The sequence below is a fragment of the Bombina bombina genome, chromosome 2, assembly GCF_027579735.1.
Source record: "Bombina bombina isolate aBomBom1 chromosome 2, aBomBom1.pri, whole genome shotgun sequence".
NCBI lineage: Eukaryota > Metazoa > Chordata > Amphibia > Anura > Bombinatoridae > Bombina > Bombina bombina.
The window spans coordinates 1300287810-1300309248 of record NC_069500.1 but is presented as its reverse complement, the minus strand read 5'-3'; the positions used below and the strand labels follow the sequence as shown (position 1 = coordinate 1300309248).

The 21439-nt window shown below is 36.3% G+C and overlaps 1 protein-coding gene across 1 annotated transcript in view; it reads right to left on the bottom strand.

Moving 5' to 3' along the window:
• Positions 1–16055, bottom strand: part of HS3ST1 (heparan sulfate-glucosamine 3-sulfotransferase 1) — a 30532-nt gene extending 14477 nt beyond the window's left edge. The window contains exon 1 of the mRNA XM_053700894.1: positions 15827–16055. The gene's annotated coding sequence lies outside the window, so the exon portion shown is untranslated. The remainder of the gene's footprint in view (positions 1–15826) is intronic.
• Positions 16056–21439: the final 5384 nt, after the last annotated feature.

The following is a 21439-nucleotide window of genomic DNA, read 5'->3' as shown; positions in this document are numbered from 1 at the left end:
AGTTTCAAGTTCTTATTAAGGAACAGAAGCATCTCTGCATGTTTAGCTATAAGTCTGTTTCTGCAATCAGTAAGGACGTTTGACGCTAACCTGAACAGTCTTTCACACTACTGCATGGGTCAGAAAGATATTTTTGGGCCATTAAATCTCAGTTTATGGTGAAACATCACTATGAAGGAAAAAAAAAAGCCAAATATAATCACACCATGGGAATGAGATGTCTAACTTATACTATGATGTACTGGGTTATTAATGCTTATTGATATGTAATGTGATGTTTTCTGCTTAATAAAAAATATTTTAACATAAATCTCAGTTTAGTGATCTCTCACAGGTAGGCTTCCAGCTGTATAGTAGCAGCTTTTGGAGCACTGCTCTGACGTACAATAATACAAATAACAGCAATTTGTATTGGCAGAACAGAAGTGAACAATTTTTAGTTAAGTCTCCACTACAGATTAAAATGAAATGGGAACATGCAGTTTGAAAAATGCCACAAGATGGCGTATGGGTAGGAATTGGAGGTATCAGTTTAAGTATCAGTGCATTTGCACGAGTACAAGTACTCATGCAAATACTTGGTATCGGTGCAACCCTACTTTAAATGTAATATTCAATTCAAATTTTTCTAATTGGAATATTACATAATTGGAATCGAACTATGCAATATTCAAAATAAAAAAAAATTGAATTGATATATTTGTATCTATTATGTATCAATTTACTGAATTCCCTACCACATGAACTATATGAGTTCTGAATAGTATTTGTTAAATTGAATGTTACATTAAAAATTGTGAATATTCAATCTAATTATAAACATTCAAAAATGAAAGGAACATTAAAAGAAAATTATTTGATTACTGAATTTTAATGGATTTTCATACCTATTAACATTTGATTGTCCAAAATTAAAGTCCACAAGACTATTAGTTTTACCAAACAAATAGCACTTTCACCATATTCGCCCATCCCTGGTAGTACAATAACTTAGAAACAGCTTTCATTATTTAATTTGCCCCTTTTAAATTAACCTTTTAACGCCGTTGGGACATTCCATGCCGTCCTAACTGTGCTGGGCTTTAGTCCCATAAAGACGGCATGGAACGTCCTAGCCTGTTTGGCTGTCCTGAAGACAACGGCGCTTCCAGAATGGGATAGGGTCATGGTGGGTGTGCCTTAGCATCATAGGGACGCCCGTCTGACCCGATCCCATCATTGAAATCTCATGCACGATCGTGAGATTTCAATTTGTTTACATCTGAACGTTGTTCCGATTTAGACAAAATTAACTATTCAACACAACTGGAAATGCATACTGTAGACTTCTCATGGCTAACCTATAGCTTTCCCTAATTGGTTTCAGCAGATAAGTGCAAATCAATACAGTTTATCATATCATAATGACCGCTACTAAAATCAAGGCAAATGGAGGGTGGAGTTTGACTTCTAAAAAAAAAAATCAAATGGAGCAAACAAGATTTCAAAACTATTTAGGCTTGGCCAGGTCATTCTACAGCAAAACAGTAATTTCTTATTACACATTCTCTTTCTTATTACTGCATTCTCTTTTTAAATCATTAAAGAAAATATGTGGGTTTCATGTCCCTTTAAGCTTGGTCAAATTGCAAACCCCTATATAATTAGGAATATGCAACCCCAGAGTGAACCAGCACTTCCACTTTAAGAAATATATGCAGTCATCTTGCTGGGCAGAAATAAGTTATTGGCACTTATGTAATATAATGCTGACAAATTCAATTACATTTTTCATAGACATAGACATCAGTGTATTTTGTCTCATGCTTAAAATAGTCAAAATAAATGTTAGCTGCAACATTCATTTGCAATAATAAGTAGTGTTAAAATGTCAAACTGACATTAATTGAATCATTAAATGAAAATTGATTTTTTTAATTTTATTTTTTACAATAAAATACCCAGGGTACAACAATGTTGCCAAGGTCATACTATGAGTCTATGGCATACAGCATTACTAAGAAATAAGTTATTAAAGAACTTATGTCTAATAGGCAATAATAATGCCACTTATCTGAACAGTAAACAACCTTTTTACATCATGTACAATCACAATGTTTTACAAGAAAATCACTAAACAAGTAAAGAAATCCTAAAATAAATTATTTAAATGCAGCAATATTTTCACCTGTACTTAGGGCCCGAGGATCTAAACATCGCAAGTTCAAACATGGCTTTTCTCACTGACCCTCGCAGGGGCTGCTCTGGTGGAATTGGCATAAAAAAAAAAGGGGCAGTCCCTGCGAGTGGCGAGATATTTCCTATTGAAAGTAATGAAGCTCGCTGGAAAGGGACACCGCATTATGGAGCGAAGTTAGCAGGGGGCACTTTAAAAGTAAATCCTGCAGCCAATATAATTCACATTATGTTGCTTTCTGGGTAGAACTTCTTAAAATCACCTATATTTTCGAATGTATGTGTTTTTCTATTAGGGTTTTTGAGAAACGCTCACCACCTTTTGGTTTGCAAATGAGATCTGTAGTCTGAAAATCTTTACCGAATTACACTGGGATCAGAGAGTTTTTTTTTTTTTTATATATATATATGCCCATGTTCAGTCCATTTTAAGAAAAAAACTAAAAAAAAACAAATTGTATTTTATACTTATAAGTACTAATTTCTGTGTGTTTTTTGTGCATTCAGTGTACTTAAATTACAATTTACGCTGTGCATATTTAATAAAAATTTATATTTGTGTAATTTATATACAAAATGTTATGTTTTTTATAAAAAAAAATTTTTGGTGAAGAATTTTGTTACGATTTTTAATACACTGTAACAATACATTTTTTTCCTGTGAATTTTTGTGCCAATTGTCCAATTATTAAAATACAAATTCTATTGTGCACACAACATACAAAAATGCAGTATACGCCCCTTAGCGAAACACTGTGTTTTAAGGATAAAAAGCAACTTAAGATCATTCCACCAGGGAAATCGAAATACCGGCGGGCATTCTTTAAAAAAGGGACAGTAAAGTCCAAATTAAACTTTCATAATTCAGATAGGTCATGTAAATTTTAAACAACTTTCCAATTTACTTTTATCATCAAATTTGCTTTGTTCTCTTGGTATTCTTAGTTAAAAGTTTAACCCAAGTAGGCTCATATGCCAATTTCTAAGCCCAAGAAGGTCGCCTCTTATCTGAATGAATTTCACAGTTAATCACAGAGGTAAAATGTTATTTATTTATAAAATATTTTACCAGGAAGGATACATTGAGATTTCTCTCGTTTTCAAGTATGTCCTGAGTCCACAAAACATTGCATTGATACAATAGGGTACAATAAAATTCAAAAACAATAATAATACACAATAGATGCAAAAGTTTTACATAGAACAGGTAAGAAATATATAATCAACCATGACAGGTGCATTCTGTTTTGAGATATGTAGAGAGGATATTAGGCTTGGGGAAGGTTTGAAAGTGTGCGGGAGGTCACTCTATAACTGTGGCGCTCGGTAGGAAAAGGAGGATCGAGCTGCTTTCTTTTTGTATTGAGGCAAGCTAAATAATGTCCTGGTACTGTATCGGAGGTTATAGGAGGTGGGAATAGCCGGGGAGAACATTCTGCTCAGGTAGGGTGGGAGCTTTCCAGAAAGGCACTTAAACACAAGGCAGGAAAGATGGAGGGTGCGTCTGGATTCCAGCGTCAGCCAGTTTAGTTCTTTTAGCATGTCACAAAGTTGGGTCTTGTAGTTACATTGTAGCACAAAGCGGCAGAACGAGTTATACAATGTATTAAGTTTATTAAGGTGAGTTTGCGGTGCAGGTGCGTATACTACGTCCCCATGATAGGCATCAGCATTTGCTGTACAATCTTTTCCTTTACTGTAGGGCTGAGGCAAGATTTGTTTCTGTACAGGGCACCTAATTTTGGATAAAGTTTAGATGCAAGTTTTTCTATGTGGAGGCCAAAAGATAGATTAGGGTCTAAGAACATACCCAATTATTTGAAAGAGTGGACTGTGGTCAGCGTGCAATTGGATTTTGTTTTGATGAGTAGATGGGAATTTTGTAATTTGTGCAATTTAGGCCCAGTTCCAAAGATCATTGTGACAGTTTTGTCAGTGTTTAGGAAGAGTTTGTTTTGTTGAGATCCACTTTTCTACCTCTGAACTGGTCTTGGAGCACTGCTTTAAGCTGAGGCAGATCAGATTTGTTTGCATAGATTACCGTGTCGTCTGCGTACATGTGTACAGTTGAGGATTTGTAACAGTGTTGGTTATGCAAAATTGGGGAATGGGTCATAAAGGGATAATCTAGCTTTTTAGCATTTTTGGCGTTTACTGTTCCTTTAATAATCTCGCCAGCCCAGAGACCTTTAGATCATCAAGACCTTAGAAAGACTAGAAACATTGAAAAACGTTTTAATTAAATCAAATTAGCTACAAGTCATGTCATTTGCTTTCAGTGAGAAAAAAAAATCTATTTATTTCAACCTTCACAAGGAAAAAAAGTGAGGGCATATTAAAAAGGGACAGGGAATGATCCTAAAGTGCTTACATTAAAATGTAAGCATTTTATTATAATATACTGCTTAGTTGTTAGCCAATAATGTTGGGGGTTGGAAAAAAAAAAAAATATAACTTCACATACCATCTGAGGGCTCTTCCGGGCCATACTTTCAATTAAAATGTGAAAGCATGTGCCTATTTTTATTTCACAATGTACTCTCATTTGGCCTGAACAGGTTTACAATACTTACAGATGGTTCTCCAATAAAAAACAGTAAATTGTGATGCTTCAGAATTGAAATTCAGTGTATATTGCATATGCTAATGTAAGCATTGAGCATGCGCCAACCATGAAAGCAAGTGCACTATCAGAAGATGTGTGTATATATATACAGGGAGTGCAGAATTATTAGGCAAGTTGTATTTTTGAGGATTAATTTTATTATTGAACAAAAACAACCATGTTCTCAATGAACCCAAAAAACTCATTAATATCAAAGCTGAATAGTTTTGGAAGTAGTTTTTAGTTATAGATATTTTAGGGGGATATCTGTGTGTGCAGGTGACTATTACTGTGCATAATTATTAGGCAACTTAACAAAAAACAAATATATACCCATTTCAATTATTTATTTTTACCAGTGAAACCAATATAACATCTCAACATTCACAAATATACATTTCTGACATTCAAAAACAAAACAAAAACAAATCAGTGACCAATATAGCCACCTTTCTTTGCAAGGACACTCAAAAGCCTGCCATCCATGGATTCTGTCAGTGTTTTGATCTGTTCACCATCAACATTGCGTGCAGCAGCAACCACAGCCTCCCAGACACTGTTCAGAGAGGTGTACTGTTTTCCCTCCTTGTAAATCTCACATTTGATGATGGACCACAGGTTCTCAATGGGGTTCAGATCAGGTGAACAAGGAGGCCATGTCATTAGATTTTCTTCTTTTATACCCTTTCTTGCCAGCCACGCTGTGGAGTACTTGGACGCGTGTGATGGAGCATTGTCCTGCATGAAAATCATTCTTCCTGTACCACTGCTTGAAGAAGGTGTCTTCCAGAAACTGGCAGTAGGACTGGGAGTTGAGCTTGACTCCATCCTCAACCCGAAAAGGCCCCACAAGCTCATCTTTGATGATACCAGCCCAAACCAGTACTCCACCTCCACCTTGCTGGCATCTGAGTCGGACTGGAGCTCTCTGCCCTTTACCAATCCAGCCACGGGCCCATCCATCTGGCCCATCAAGACTCACTCTCATTTCATCAGTCCATAAAACCTTAGAAAAATCAGTCTTGAGATATTTCTTGGCCCAGTCTTGACGTTTCAGCTTGTGTGTCTTGTTCAGTGGTGGTCGTCTTTCAGCCTTTCTTACCTTGGCCATGTCTCTGAGTATTGCACACCTTGTGCTTTTGGGAACTCCAGTGATGTTGCAGCTCTGAAATATGGCCAAACTGGTGGCAAGTGGCATCTTGGCAGCTGCACGCTTGACTTTTCTCAGTTCATGGGCAGTTATTTTGCGCCTTGGTTTTTCCACACGCTTCTTGCGACCCTGTTGACTATTTTGAATGAAACGCTTGATTGTTCGATGATCACGCTTCAGAAGCTTTGCAATTTTAAGAGTGCTGCATCCCTCTGCAAGATATCTCACTATTTTTGACTTTTCTGAGCCTGTCAAGTCCTTCTTTTGACCCATTTTGCCAAAGGAAAGGAAGTTGCCTAATAATTATGCACACCTGATATAGGGTGTTGATGTCATTAGACCACACCCCTTCTCATTACAGAGATGCACATCACCTAATATGCTTAATTGGTAGTAGGCTTTCGAGCCTATACAGCTTGGAGTAAGACAACATGCATAAAGAGGATGATGTGGTCAAAATACTCATTTGCCTAATAATTCTGCACTCCCTATATATATATATATATATATGTATATATATATATATATATATATATATATATATATATATATCTCAATCCCACGTAGAGCGCCGCACTCTCTTATCCCATCAGCTGCGCAGGGTGCATTAAGTGTATCAAACAGTCCCATCCAATATAAAGCACTCACCGGGTCTTATATATATCAATACCACATTTATTAAGTGACGTTTCGGGGTGTTAGCCTGAGGACGGGGCTAACACCCACGAAACGTCACTTAATAAATGTGGTATTGATGTATAAAACCCTGTTGAGTGCTTTATATTGGATGGGACTAATGTATACATACACACACACACATACAGTCAGCAGCGGACCTACGCAACAAAGCGTAAGTAATAAGAAAAAGTAAATAAATCGATTTATATATAAAACTGCATCAATTCTTTTAGAAACACTTGTGCAAAGTCAGGGATTGTGTAGGCATATAGTCAGGTGCATGATTAAACAATTATATCAAACAGGTGCTAATAATCATAAGTGTGATATGTAGGTTTAAAACACAAATCATTAACTGAAACAAAATAGCCTGGTAGAAGGAATAAAACCAGGTGAGTAACAGCTGAACTCTGCTAACAATGCAAGGTTGCTAAAGACAGTTTAAAGTAAAAAAACAAAAACAAAAAAACCACACAGGTATATACCATGGGAAGACTGAGCACAGCAACAAGACACAAGGTAGTTATACTGCATCAGCAAGGTCTCTCAGAGGTAGAAAATTCAATACAGACAGGGGTTTCCAGATGTGCCGTCCAAGTTCTTCTGAAGAAGTACAAAGAAATGTGCAACGTTGAGGACCATTGATGCAGTGGTTGGCCAAGGTAACAGTGCAGCCGATGAAAGACATATCATGCTTACTTCCCTTTGCAATCGGAAGATTTCCAGCAGTGCCATCAGCACAGAATTGGCAAAAAACAGTGAGACCCTGGTAGACCCATCTGTCCTGAGAAGTCAGGTCAGAAGTGGTCCTCATAGAAGACATGTGGCCAAAAAGCCATACCTCTGGCGTGGAAATAAGGCCAAGTGACTCAAGTATGCAAAAAAAAATTGAAGCAGTTGTATATTTGGCTGTAGAAGAAGACAGTCGGTTTGCCATAGAACTGGAGAACGGTACAAGAATGTATTGTCTGCAGGCAAAAGTAGAGCATTTTGGAAGTTTTTTTAAAGTTTGGGGCTGCATTTCTAAAAATGGAGTATGGGGGATTTGTTCAGAGTTGAGGTGGGATTTGATCAGGATTAATGGTTTCCTCAATGCTGAGTACGGGTAGATACTTAGCCATCATGCAAAGCCATCAGGGAGGCATCTGATTGGCCCCAAATGTATTCAGCAGCATGACAACAAACCCAAACATATAGCCAAAGTCCTTAAGAACTATTTTCAGTGTAAAGAAGAACAAAGAGTCCTAGAAGTGATGGTATGGCCCTACAGAGCCTCAACATTATCAAGTCTGTCTGGGATTAAATGGAGACAGAAGCAACTTAGGCTGTCTAAATCCACAGAAGAACTGTGGTTAGTTCTCTAATATGTTTGGAACATGTTGCAAGTATACCTAGAAGAATGTATGCTGTTTAGAAGGAAAAGTGTGGTCAAAATAAATATTGATTGGATTTAAAAATTTTCTTCTGTTCACTTGCTTTGCATTTTTCTAATTCATAAAAATAAGCGATTAACACAGTACTAAATATAGCTAGATATATAATTTAGAAGCAAACAGTGCATGCCTGTGTACAACCAGGCCTTGTGGACTGATGGCTCACTGGCTGAAATGCTTCTGCTCTATTGGTGAATAGTAATTTGTTTTTTATTTTCAGAATACAGGATCCCTCAGAAGCAACATTGAAAAACAATTACTTTAGTGCAGGGCTCTGCACATATGTTCAACATTTAGGAGCCATAAACTTTTGCCCATCCCTATGAGATCTAAATATATAAAAATGCATGCACACATACAGGGGTGAAAAATATCACTATACTGTACTAGTCAGAGGGGAAAGGTTACTAACCCACTCAATGTTAAAGATATCCAAATGTCTTACTCATCCAGGACTAGTGGCAATATCCAGCCCTGTGTGTAAACACATACAAAGCAAACTTTTACTAAATTTCACAGCTGCAAGGCTAGAAATGATCCAGCCTCCTCAAGCTAGAGTTTTAGTGGCTGGTAGCAAGGGCACCCATGGGTTTTTTGGGACTCTAATCCAGGGCATAATTTTAGTTAATGGCTCCCTGGTGCTGGGGTTTGTCAAGCCCTGCTTTAGTGTCCATTTAAAATCACATCTTCAAAAGGATGAGAGGCTCTGCTGGGGCTTGGAGCTTTACATTTTTGAACAAGTGCTGAGTTTCTCAACAACCGTGCTGCATCCCAACATACATTTGTGCTGCCGTTCCCCATGCTGTGAACTGCCTGCTACTCTGTATATGTGTAGCCAGGCCTGTCAGAGTACAAGTGTGCGCTATGCACACATAAAGGCCTTCTGGTGGGAGGACAGAGCAGATCACCCCTGGACACCTCTCACCAACACTAATGAAATTATAATCAATATATTTTTTCATCCCCTAATGACATTTTAAAATGATACAAATTCTTCTAATGCATTTGTAAATTCTATCTTGTAGTAAAAACAAAACTAAGTTGTGCATGTATTATTTTTTTTTTTATTAACTGGCAGTAACTTTTACAACTAACACAATTTAGTCAAATATGTTTAGGTTACGCACGCAGATTTAAGAAGGTTAGAGATAGCCTGTGGTTCCTTTTATTAAAGCTTAATCAACTTATCAAAAGACTTGTGAAAAGCTTCTAAAATTCTAATATTCAGATACAAAGTCATTGTTCTAATTAACACCTTCTCTACAGGAGGTAAATGGTGACATTTGTTTGGCTGCACATATGGGCAGGGTGCTGCAGTGACAACTGTACTCGAGGACAAAATCACAAGTGATGGGTAAAACTGGATGCCTACTTGCTTGTATTCTTAACAGTTACATCTGCTACTTGGAGATTAAAGGGACATTAAACACTAAATAAATGCTAGATAGAATGATGCATTCAAAGAAAGGATTACTCTGAGAACAACATATAGATGGATTTTTTAAAATTTCACTAGCCATTTAAATAGTGACAAAATAAGTGTAAAGTTTTTCTGTCTATAAAACAATGGGAGCTGCCATGTTGTATCTTCTCTGCTATGGCTAATTAGGGACAGTTAGAAATAGGTCACTAGGGTGTGCAGCCAATGGCTTTGTAGGAAAGAACAGTGTTCTGCACTTCTATTGCTAACAGGAACTGAAAAGCTCACAATATTAGAATGAAATAACAGGAAAAGGAGACAAAATAAATAATGAAAGAATATTGCAGAATTGTATTTATAAATACAGTTTATAATTTTACATTACCATCTCAAATTGTTTAGTATCCCTTTAATGTAAAGTCAGTCAGCAGAAGAATATAAACATACACTTAAGAGTTATATTTTATTTAGTTTTAATGTGGTAAATAGAGACTAAATAATAATACAAAAAAAAAAATCCATTAATAAACACATTACAAGTTCTGGGAACAAAATAAAAGGTTTTCAATAAATGTAAACAGTTTAATACTACTGCCGTGTTGTGCAGTTCAGTTATACAGTCATTGAAAAGTCCTTTATCATCTCATTTGTTGTGGTCAAGTTAGGACAAACAAATCAACTGATTCTAATCTAGCAATCACTTAAAAGAAGAAAAATGAAACCCAATTTTTTTTTTTTTTAAATGATACAGATAGAGCATGAAATTTTAAACAACTTTCTCACTTTTACTCCTATAATACATTTTTCTTTGTTCTTTTGGTATCTTTATTTGAAAAAGCAGGAATGTAAAATTCAAGCTCTACCCAGGTGCTGAACCAAAAATGGGCTAGCTCCTAAGCTTACATTCCTGCTTTTTCAAATAACGATACCAAGAGAACGAAGGAGGGGAAAGTTTAATATACCTTTAGACTGAATTTAAATACTGATTTTGTTTTAGAGGCTAGTATTGAGTCAATAGCCAAAATATTTCAACAATCAAAGAGACTCCACTAAAGGTTCATAATTTGACACATTACTTGTATTACAACTAGGGACTGTACTGCTGCAAACTTCTTAAAGAGAGATAAAGACTATTTACAAGGGGTAGTTTATGCTGAATGCAAAGCACATCTGGTTAACTGCAGGCCATTTCTTTAATAAATCTATCAAGTTGGTAACACATCTAAAAAGGTTTTCACAACCATAAAATGCATCCTCTCATTCCTAAAGAGACCGTTTTCTAAGGAACCAGTAGATAATGACTTGCAAATAGGCACCAATGAAGGCAAAATAACAAAACAAAAAACAGAAGGCCAAGGAAGATTTTATTATTATCATCATCATCATCAAGTATTTGTAGAGCGCCAACAGATTCCGCAGCGCTATAAACATAGGCGGTATACAAGGTAACATTTATAGGGATCAAATGGGTAGAGGGCCCTGCCGAGAATTGCACTGTTGTAGTCGGCTCTTATGAAGGCGATCTACAAATAGCTGGGTTTATAGACTTACATTCTAAGGGGTTCAAGGGGAAAGCAATGGAGTTAGGAAAGATTTAGGGTTATATGACTGAAGTAGCTGCATTTGTCCAGTGATTCCGATGATAAAAAGGACTGCTGCAGCAATTGGTGTTACCTTTTTAATGGACAAGCTTTCAAGGGTTTTCTCTTTTCGGACTTGAGTTAAAACTGATATTAATCAATGATGGAATTTACATTGAAAACGCATTATTTAACAAAAACAAAAAAACAGATAAAAGTGATATAAAAGTTCTGAGTACAGGGAGAAGAGGGTTTTTGTAAAATCATAAAGGGGTCTGTGGGGACTTCCTACACCTCTCCCCTCAGTTCTGAAAAATATAGAGGAAATGCTTGAAAGCTTTTCTTTCAAAATGCATAAAAAAAAAAAAAAAAGTATTATTGTGGTTAAAAAAAAAATAAATACAAAACAACAGACCTCAGTCCACAGATCTAGAACGAGGAGAAAAGAGTGATACAAACCCATAATCACACATCTGCTTCATGTACAAACCTTTAAGGCGGTGACACACTGCAAATGATGCGGCGCAAGGCAAAGCAGCTGCTTCGCTTCTGAAGATCAAATATTTCATCTCTGAGCGCTCAGCTACGCGACCTGACGCAGCAGAGTGCTCAGCGATAAAAAGGCAGGGCACACTGAGCACGCACAGTCTCATCTACACGCTGCGCACCGCTCCGCTTGCAGTGTGTCACAGTCTTCATGCACTGAGAATGTATACAAGTTGCTGCATTTACTTCACACTGTAGGGATAATTTGTTCATTTAAAACATTTATAAATAAAAATCTACCATAAATATTGACTAGTAATGTTACATTTTGTAAAATGTATATAAAAAAAAAACACAAAACCAAGAGAGCCATTTTTAGGGAGCTTAAAGACACAAAACCCCACATTTTGCTTTCATGGTCCAGACAGAGCATTTATTGCTATTATCAAATTTACTTTGTTCTCATGGTATTCTTGGTTGAAAATATACCTTGTCTGGAGCACTGCTGCCATCTAGTGATCTTGTAAATGTATAACATTCTTGCAAAACTGCTGCTATATAGTGCGGCAGACACATGAATACACCTGAACTAACATCTCTGCTTTTCAAGAAAGGATACCAAAAAGAACAAAGAAAATGTGAAAACAGAAGTAAATTAGAAAATGGTTTACAATTGCATGCTCTATCTGAATCATGAAATCAAAAAAATAATGGGGTTTCTTGTCCCATTAAAGTGATGGTAAACGCTAGGATGTACCATCACTAAAAATAAACTGTAGTTTCATTTATCGGTTACTTAAAAAAAAAAAAGAAAAAAAAAGGGGGGGTGCTAAACTCACCCTTTCTGTGCCGCGGCAGTTCACTAAAGTGAACGCTCTTTACCAATAAGGTGACTTTCCACCTCTAAACCAGTAGCTGTGCTAGGATGTCAGATGACACACACTGCTATTGGTTTGGAGATAGAAACGTCACCTGATTGGTGATTAGTTCTGTGCCGTGGGCGGTGGGAGCAGCTCACTATAGAAAGCTGCTGCGTCACAGAAAGGGAGAGTTTAGCGACCTTTTTGTAGTAACTGATGAATGAAACTACAGTTTTAGTGAAGGTAAACCTAGTGTTTTTTTTAAACACTCAGATTTACCATCACTTAAGAAATAGTTACTGCATTTGAGCTACTGAAGTCCATCTGCATATGTTATATCAGAAGTAAAAAACTGAATCCCTGGTTCCTAGGATTTGTCAAGCCCAGTATGAAGAAAAACTGTTCATCGAAAGTTAATCTACCATACATAAGAAAAATATTTTCATATAAAAAAAAAAAATTATAAAAGATATAATAGATGGTTAGAACAAGCATATTCAAAGATTTTTTTTTTTATTATTAATTAGACTAAGAATCCTTGCATATTCAGTTTTATTGGAAAAAAAAATATAGTGAAATTTGTTAAATTGGCATTTGCTTAAGAGGAATCACACACACACACTGTTAGAATAAGCTGCATAAAAGGCAAATCTAATTCAGGAAACTCACATAAAATATTATGACTCATAGTTAAAAGTGAAAAGTGCCCATTGAATCTTGGTGACTCATTATACCATGTCTATCTATATTTCTTCTTCAATACTATTTTCTATTGTTACACTATATTAAGACACAAAGTGTCACAGTAAGTACTTGGATTACTAGACCAAAGTAATTACTATTTTGCAATAGAATCACTAAATAATAATACGCTGATAATACTTAGAGAATGTTAATAGCCATATTTATCAAATATACATTTTAAAGTAAAGATATATAATATTTTGTTTTTTCATTATGAATGTGTGCGTTTTCCACTTTTAAAAAAGATACATTTGCCATGTAGTTTTATTACATATTTTGACCACTTAATTTGACTGCTTTTAATACTGCCAGAGAGGCTGGGATACACTTTGTTGACTTCAGAAACCTGAGTCTAAAACTTTTTATACAGTTATTGCTTGACCAGAGCAAATTTATATACCTGCCTCAAATGGACAACAGCAAAAATACACACTAATAAATATTATAGACAGGGGTTTAAAAGCTACTAACCCAGAGGGAAAAATGTACTAGTCCACTCAATGTTAAAGATAGGGAAAATTCTAATTTGTAAGTCGTCTGGGACTAGTGGACCACTGGAAATTATATATATATATATATATATATATATATATATATATATATATATATATATATATATATATATACATACACACACACATAAACATTAATCAGGCTAACACACTTAAGTTTTCAATTATATGTGTCAAACCCTGATATAGATAATATCCTGTGGTCATTATTTAGTCGGATTACAATAAAAAGGTAATTGGACATAGAGTTTTTGAAGCAACAGCTTTAATTTAAGCTACTTATGTTTGCTTTTGATATAAGGAGTGCAGATTTATGTGCAGATGCAAAATGACCTTTAAAAAGACAGCGTGGGGACTCCCCACAAGCATAAAATTATTTTCCAAACAAGAACTGTAATATAAATGTATAAATAAATTTAAAAAAAAGTTAATACCCAATAAACCTTTAGTCAGTCATAACGCTTTTCCTGAAAATATCCATCATCCACAGAAAAACTTGCAGTGAATCTTGCAGGATTTATAACTCTGACTTTGCATGGTTCCATGCATATATTTTTTTATCAGCTTTATAACTGTCCTTAATTAGTCACAGTAGAGGAGATAAAATAAATAATCAAGAGGTTTTTCAGTGGGTATATTCTTGGACTGCAAAGCAATGCTAATCCTGCTAACAAAACAGTTGTTAATGATTTTAAAGCATTTTTTTCCATATGCAGATGGAATATTCATGTGCAGCACGTAATAGTCAGGGATTTAAATTCCAAGGAATGCACTCCAGCCTTTCTGGGGGCATTTGGGGGGAAAACTACTACAATTTGAATATCTAAATTACAGGAAAAACAGGCAAAATAAATAAAGTACACTTTCAACATTTTCCTCCGTGTATAATAAAACCTTTTATGGGCTATTACATTTTGTGTTTAATGATAATGACTTTACAATTCAGATAAATCTGGGTTTCTAATCAAACCATATGTGCAGGTTTCAGTTTTACAGTAAGAATGTCAGATCAGATTTAGCCATACTGGGTTCCCAGAATATTTTCTTTAAAATTATACTGATTGTATTTTAAAATACTGTACTTAAAAGGAAAGTAATAATTTGGGAATGTAAATGGAATCATCTGTTTTAAATTAGAATACGTTTTCTATACATGTAAACATAAACACAACATCCAACTATAACTATATAAATGCACAAACAAGCAAAAGTTTGTATGCACAAAGGTTACTGCTAGTAAATATCTGTTGAAGTGCAATTAATCTCCATAAAGATACTTTTACATCAAATAAGGGCAGAAAGGGCTTATAAAGGTGACACTAGTATTTGTAAAATACAAGGTTATAGGTTTTCTGACAATTATTATTTCAGTGAAAATGTAATAAACTTTGTGGAATGCTACAAATGCAAAGCTGGAATGTCATATAACACAGAACTCCCCTGTAAAGAATCAGGCTCCTCATGTTTCTTGCTGTTAAAGTAAAACATTCTTTTGTCATGCAACATGCATACGTGTGGGCTAAATGAAACAAACTAGAAATAAATAGTTTGACATAGGACAGAAAATCATCACTTCTAGGTCTTAAAATAAAAAAAAATGAAAGTGACATTTCTCACACCAAGATCATATTACATCAATCAAACTACTAAAGAGATACACTGATTTGAAGTGTGCTCATTTAAAAATGACATAACATTTCAATAGAGGTTATTTCCAGCCTTAGAACACAGGGTTAAAAATAAAAAAAAATGTATATAGTTTTTCTTAGTAGATTAACTGTAAATTATGTTTTAAAATAGTAAGCGGAACTACAAAGGGGATCTATACCCAGCACAATGCTCCTCCTGTATGGAAAGCAGAAACAGGTATGGGTTTGCAGCACTGCTATTAGCAGCTGGGTTAAGATATGAATTAACCCTTGGCATCTGGAAAGGGTTATACACTTCTGAGCACCAAAGTCTAAACTCATTATTCAATAAACAATTCTAAACAATACAAGAGATAGACGAATAAGGCATCACCTGTTTTACATACATTTTGCAAATATACCCCCCCCAGGTAAATGATGCACTTGCGGATGATTCACTCTACTGTCACATGATGACACTGTACAGAAACATTCATACAATGAATAGTGAGAGCTGAACCCCCAGTTATTCACACGGGAAACTGTTGTACTCACACAAGCTATGTCCAGGCAGAAACAGGTTTTCAGTGTGCTCAGTACAGCACAGACGTGAGTAAGCACCTTGCTGCACAGAAGTCGGGACAGACACTATCCTGACGTGCCCTGGTAAATAATCAGCAGACTGAAACGAGTTCTGTCAGTTTCTAGAGCAGCTAACAAAGCGGTATTCTTGTTTGCAGGTGCCCTTGCACCGAGAGCTCTGCTGTGTTTTCATCCTGCATGTTTTAAGCTTTGCTCCCATTGCATCACTAGTAGCCTCCCCTCCCTCCTCATCCTGTCCCTCCCATTTTGCTAACATTTGCATTCTCTTCGTCAGGCAGTACCTGTGTATTTCCCTGCCCTGCCCTCTTTCACATGACTACGTAACCTCAGTCATTGGCACTAGCTAAAGATGGTGTAATTAAATGTGTGACTTGTAAAACTGAGGTAAAATCTGAGTTCTAAATTATGATGTTATCAGCACTGAATGACAGAGCGAACACACACACAGTAATTCATATCCTCCAAGGAATAAGGTCCCCGGAGAGCTATAAATCTAGTAGCCTCTGTGAAGGAATTCTAGGTCACTTCCTACTAAAAAAGGCTTCTCTTCAGGGTTCACTGAATCTTTATCACAGCTGTCAAAAAATATTCACCCCTGTCCTTATTACACATAATCTCGTCAGTCATTTATTGCGAAATTAATTATCACAGGGTACAGCAAGATACACAAGTCTGTTGCTTGCACTAATTTAATACTAACACTATATATAGTGTAAAGCAACGGAAGTTTATGTGTTAGATTATAATTGATATATGCTCAGTATTTTGAATGGAATTAAAGTTAAATACCTAATTCTTTACTGGTTAACGAACGTGTTTCCTTTTTTTTTTTTTTTTTTTGGGGGGGGGGGTTTGGTGGGGGGTTGTAATGTTTTTTTTTGTCTCAGAATAATACTAATTTACTCTAATGAATTATATAGTTAGATTTGTAAAAGTCTGAATAAAACATCTATAATGTTAATTGATTGTTATTTTTAGATTAAAGGTATATAAAAGTGCACATAAAATGCTCAAATATATTAGACCATTTTACTATTACACTATTGTTTGCATATAACTATAAGGTCATTTTATTCAGCTGCGGTGGACAGGGGCGCATATATACGTGCCCCTGTCCGCCGCAGCTCACTTCTGGCGGACTGAATTCCCCTACCATTGCACACAAGCTCTATCACAGCCAATCACGCGCGGGCAGGAGTTGTCAATCTCCCTGGTCGGACAAGACCGGGAGATTGAAATTCACCACCTTTGAGGTGGCGAAAGGTTAGGAAAGCTGATGACTGCTGCTTGTTAAATACTGTGTGTAGGTTCTCTTGTGAGAACCTGCAGTTGTAGGGTGTAGAAAGGCTTGCAAAGCCTTTGATAAATCGAGCCCTATGCGTTTGACCCCTGCAAATAGGTTAAACACATAGTTAAAGTCAGCTCCAGTGTGACTATGCACTATTGGGAGCTAGCTGAACACATATGGTGAGCCATTGACAAGAGGCAAAAATACGTAGCCACCAGATCACCGGCTATTTCCCAGTATTGCATTGCTGCCACTGAAGACATGTACAAATACTTTTCAACAAAATATACTAAGCCAAAAAAGTTAATTTTATAATTGAAGTGAATGTAAAAGTATATTATAATTGCATGCTCTATCTAAATCACAGGGATATTAGAACCAACATTAGAAAGTGTCTCATAACCCTCTGTGTTTGAAGAATATGAATAGGGTCTCCCCTCATAAAACACTCCACTGTGTATACTTGGGGCAGGTAATTAGAGAGTGTGTGTCTTGTCATTTAGTAGAGGGGAATGAGCTATTTTACATGAGGCTTCTCAGGGAATGAGCTATTTTACATGAGGCTTCTCATATACAGGGGTCAAGTCCAGCGGGAACACATGAGAACGGAGTTCCTGAACTATTTTTGCAGGAGGAACTAAGTTACCTCTGGACAGAGAACAGAAATGCTTCAGTAAACACTGCTGCTGCTGGTGGGTGGAGCTGGAGCACAGTCTGGTTAGAAGGATAGTGAGATCCTCTAGTAATGGGCAGTAGCACTTCCTACAATACACAAAATGTAAGCCTGTCAGCGGTCCTGCTGTATGCTCACCCTGCACTGTGTGGAACACATGGTGCTTACATTTCTGTGTGACTTGCTTTGGGGTTATTTAGTTCCCAAATAGTAAAATGAAATTACTGGCACTAGTCTAAGTAGAGATAGGAATTAATGGAATATATATCAAATATAAGTTCTGGTGCTACCCCCCATATAATAATATAGAATCAGGGGTATTAGGGAAGAACCTAAGTGGGGGTTTAAAGGGACAATAAACCCAAAATTTTTCTTTCATGATTCAGACATAGAATACAATTTTAAACAACATTCAAATTACTTATATAATCTAATTTGCTTCATTCTTTAGATATCCTTTGTTAACAAAATAGCAATGCACATGGGTGAGCCAATCACATGAGGCAAATATGTGCAGCCACCAATCAGAAGCTACTGAGCCTATCTAGATATGCTTTTCAGGAAAGAATATCATAAGAATGAAGTAAATTAGATAATAGAAGTAAATTAGAAAGTTGTTTAAAATGGCATTCTCTATCTGAATCATGAAAGAAAAAAATTGGGTTTAATGTCCCTTTGAGTTAGCACTCCTTCCTATGGAATACGTGGTTAAAAGTTAATACTTTATTAGTGAATAGGTTAAAAGGGAGAATACTCTCTCCTGAAAATCCATTTAAACCAACCAACTAAAATTAATATGATGTATAGTCACCCCCCCTGTTTCCTGGCCTATAACAGAATACCTCGGCTTCAGGTGACAAGGATGACTAACATCTAGAAAAAGTATATAAAAGTGCAAATAGAAGTGCACTGTGTTATTTAGTTCCACTCAGCAGAAATTTGACTATTGCACCTTAAGTGGGTTAGACTCTGTGAAAGAGGAGGAGTCCCAGGCAATCTTTCAACTCTTCATTAGATTTTATTTGCTTTCATTAACCAAAGTGTATAGATTATATACATATAAATACAGTGTCTGTAAGTGTTTGTGTGTGTGTATATAAAATAACATTAATTGTGAGGGGGGTGGAAGTCTTGGTGAGTTCCCACACGTTTATTTGTAGGACTTGACCCCTGCTCATATACCTTTAGCTAGATTAGGAGAAAATAGGGGCACTGTAATACATCTCCTGCCCCTCAACTAGAAATTACCTTGATTATAGTGCTGCAGATGATCACCACTGTTAATGGTGTTCAGCAACATCCTAAAGAGAAAAGTGACCAGCACACTCATTTGAAAGAGGCAAGTCTGCCCTTCCAAATGAGGTGTCACTTGTCCCTCTAGCATAAATGGGTAGGGAGATATAGAGGCTCCATTAAAACATATCTTCTCCTCCTTAGGGTAGATTTAGGGGTTAACAAAGCTACTAGTGGGGCTGTATAAATATTTCTATTGGTTTATTTATGACTTACATGGGAGAATAGTTGCTTATTTTCAATGATAAATAAGGTGCAGATACTAATCCCACTGGAGAAATATATTATTACATCTCCTTAGCTCTCCTTTGGAGAGGAGAGTGAAAAACAACAACAATTTTGTTATAAATTTGAGAGAACAGATGGGCTTCTCTAAAGGAGAACTGAGGAGAACCTATATGAGAATTACATGGAGAATTCTCCTTGCGCAGGGCCGGCCTTAGGGCAAAGCGAGCAAGGCAGCCGCCTAGGGCTCGACCTTTAGAGGGCCCCGCGCTGGTGCCAACTAATGTTGCAAAACTTTTATTGATTTTATTTTCATTTTTCATATACAGGGGTCAAGTCCAGCAGGAACACATGAGAACGGAGTTCCTGAACTATTTTTGCAGGAGGAACTAAGTTACCTCTGGACAGAGAACATAAATGCTTCAGTAAACACTGCTGCTGCTGGTGGGTGGAGCTGGAGCACAGTCTGTTTAGAAGGATAGTGAGATCCTCTAGTAATGGGCAGTAACACTTCCTACAATACATTAGATGTAAGCCTGTCAGTGGTCCTGCTGTGTGAAAACACATGGTGCTTACTTTTCTGTGTGACTTGTTCTGGGGTTATTTTTATTTACTAGGAGGGGAAGAAGGAATACAACCCCGTACGAGGAGACAAGTATAGTTCAGCCAGAAAAATCAATCTCACAACCACAAGAACCAATCCCACAAAATAATTAAATTACCCTATTTCAGGGGTAACTAATTTTAATATTATTAACTTATCTGACAAAACACTAACACCAACACACATTTCTGCACTCAAAAGAGGTCTATCCTTTGTACCAACCAGCCAAATAGACAAATTTGAAGAAATTAAAGACAGACATTTATTAGTCAGAAAAGTATTACTGAAAAAGTACTTTTCTAATACGGAGGACCCCAACACTTCATCTCAAGCTGATCAGTCAGCATTAAGTGATTTAATTACCCTTTTAGGAGACTCTGAAGCCAATGTGAAAGATTCTACTAGTAACAATTGGCAAAACAATCTTAAATCAAAATCACATTTTATCCCCCCTAGTAACATATCACCCCAGTCTATAACATTCCTCAATTTAGTCTGTAATGATATACTGACAATGCACAAGCCTAAATTAAGTACAGAAGCTAATATGTTAAAGTCAGAAATAGAGGCTATTAAGGAAATGTCCAACTGAACAGATGTACAAATAAAAAAACAATGACAATGGGGGAAATATAGTGATTTGGCCCACTACTATGCATGTGGCAGAGGCCTTAAACAACTTAACAACTCAAAGAATTACAAAAGATTGTTGGGGAATCCTACAGAATGTTTTCTTGAAAACTACAATAAATTGATTGATGTTGCTCTTTCAAAAAATGTGATTGACAAAAAAGAACATACGTTTCTTTCAGTAAATAATCCTAGGGTAGCCACATTATATCTTTTACCGAAGATACACAAAAATATTACCTGTCCTCCAGGGAGACCGATCATCTCTGGGATCGGGTCTCTCACGGGGAAAGCTAGCAAATATGTAGATGCTAGATTAATGCTAGATTAAGAAATATAGTGGAAGCCCTTCCCTCGTACACGAGAGATACAATGCTGTACTCAATAACATTCAGGATATTCAAATCAATCAGAACTCCATACTTGTCACCTGTGACGTGGAGTCATTGTATACGAGTATACAGACTGAATGGGGTACTAAAGCAATAGCCAATTTTTTGGAAAAAGACCAAGAATTAGATCTGGAAATCAAGGAATTCATTATAAAACTCTTGAAGTTTGTCCTGACCCACAACTACTTTGTCTTTGATGATAAACTTTTCCTACAAATCTGTGGCACTGCCATGGGCACATCTTGTGCCCCGACATATGCAAATATATACCTAGGCTGGTGGGAGGAAATGGTGCTATTCCATGACTCTTTGAGAAACCATACACAACACATCTCCCACTGGTCTAGGTATATAGATGCTATCTTATTCGTGTGGGAAGGACCAGTGGAATTACTGGAGGATTTTTTCAGAATACTTAATGTCAATCCATTTGGGCTTTTTTTGACACATAACATCAGTA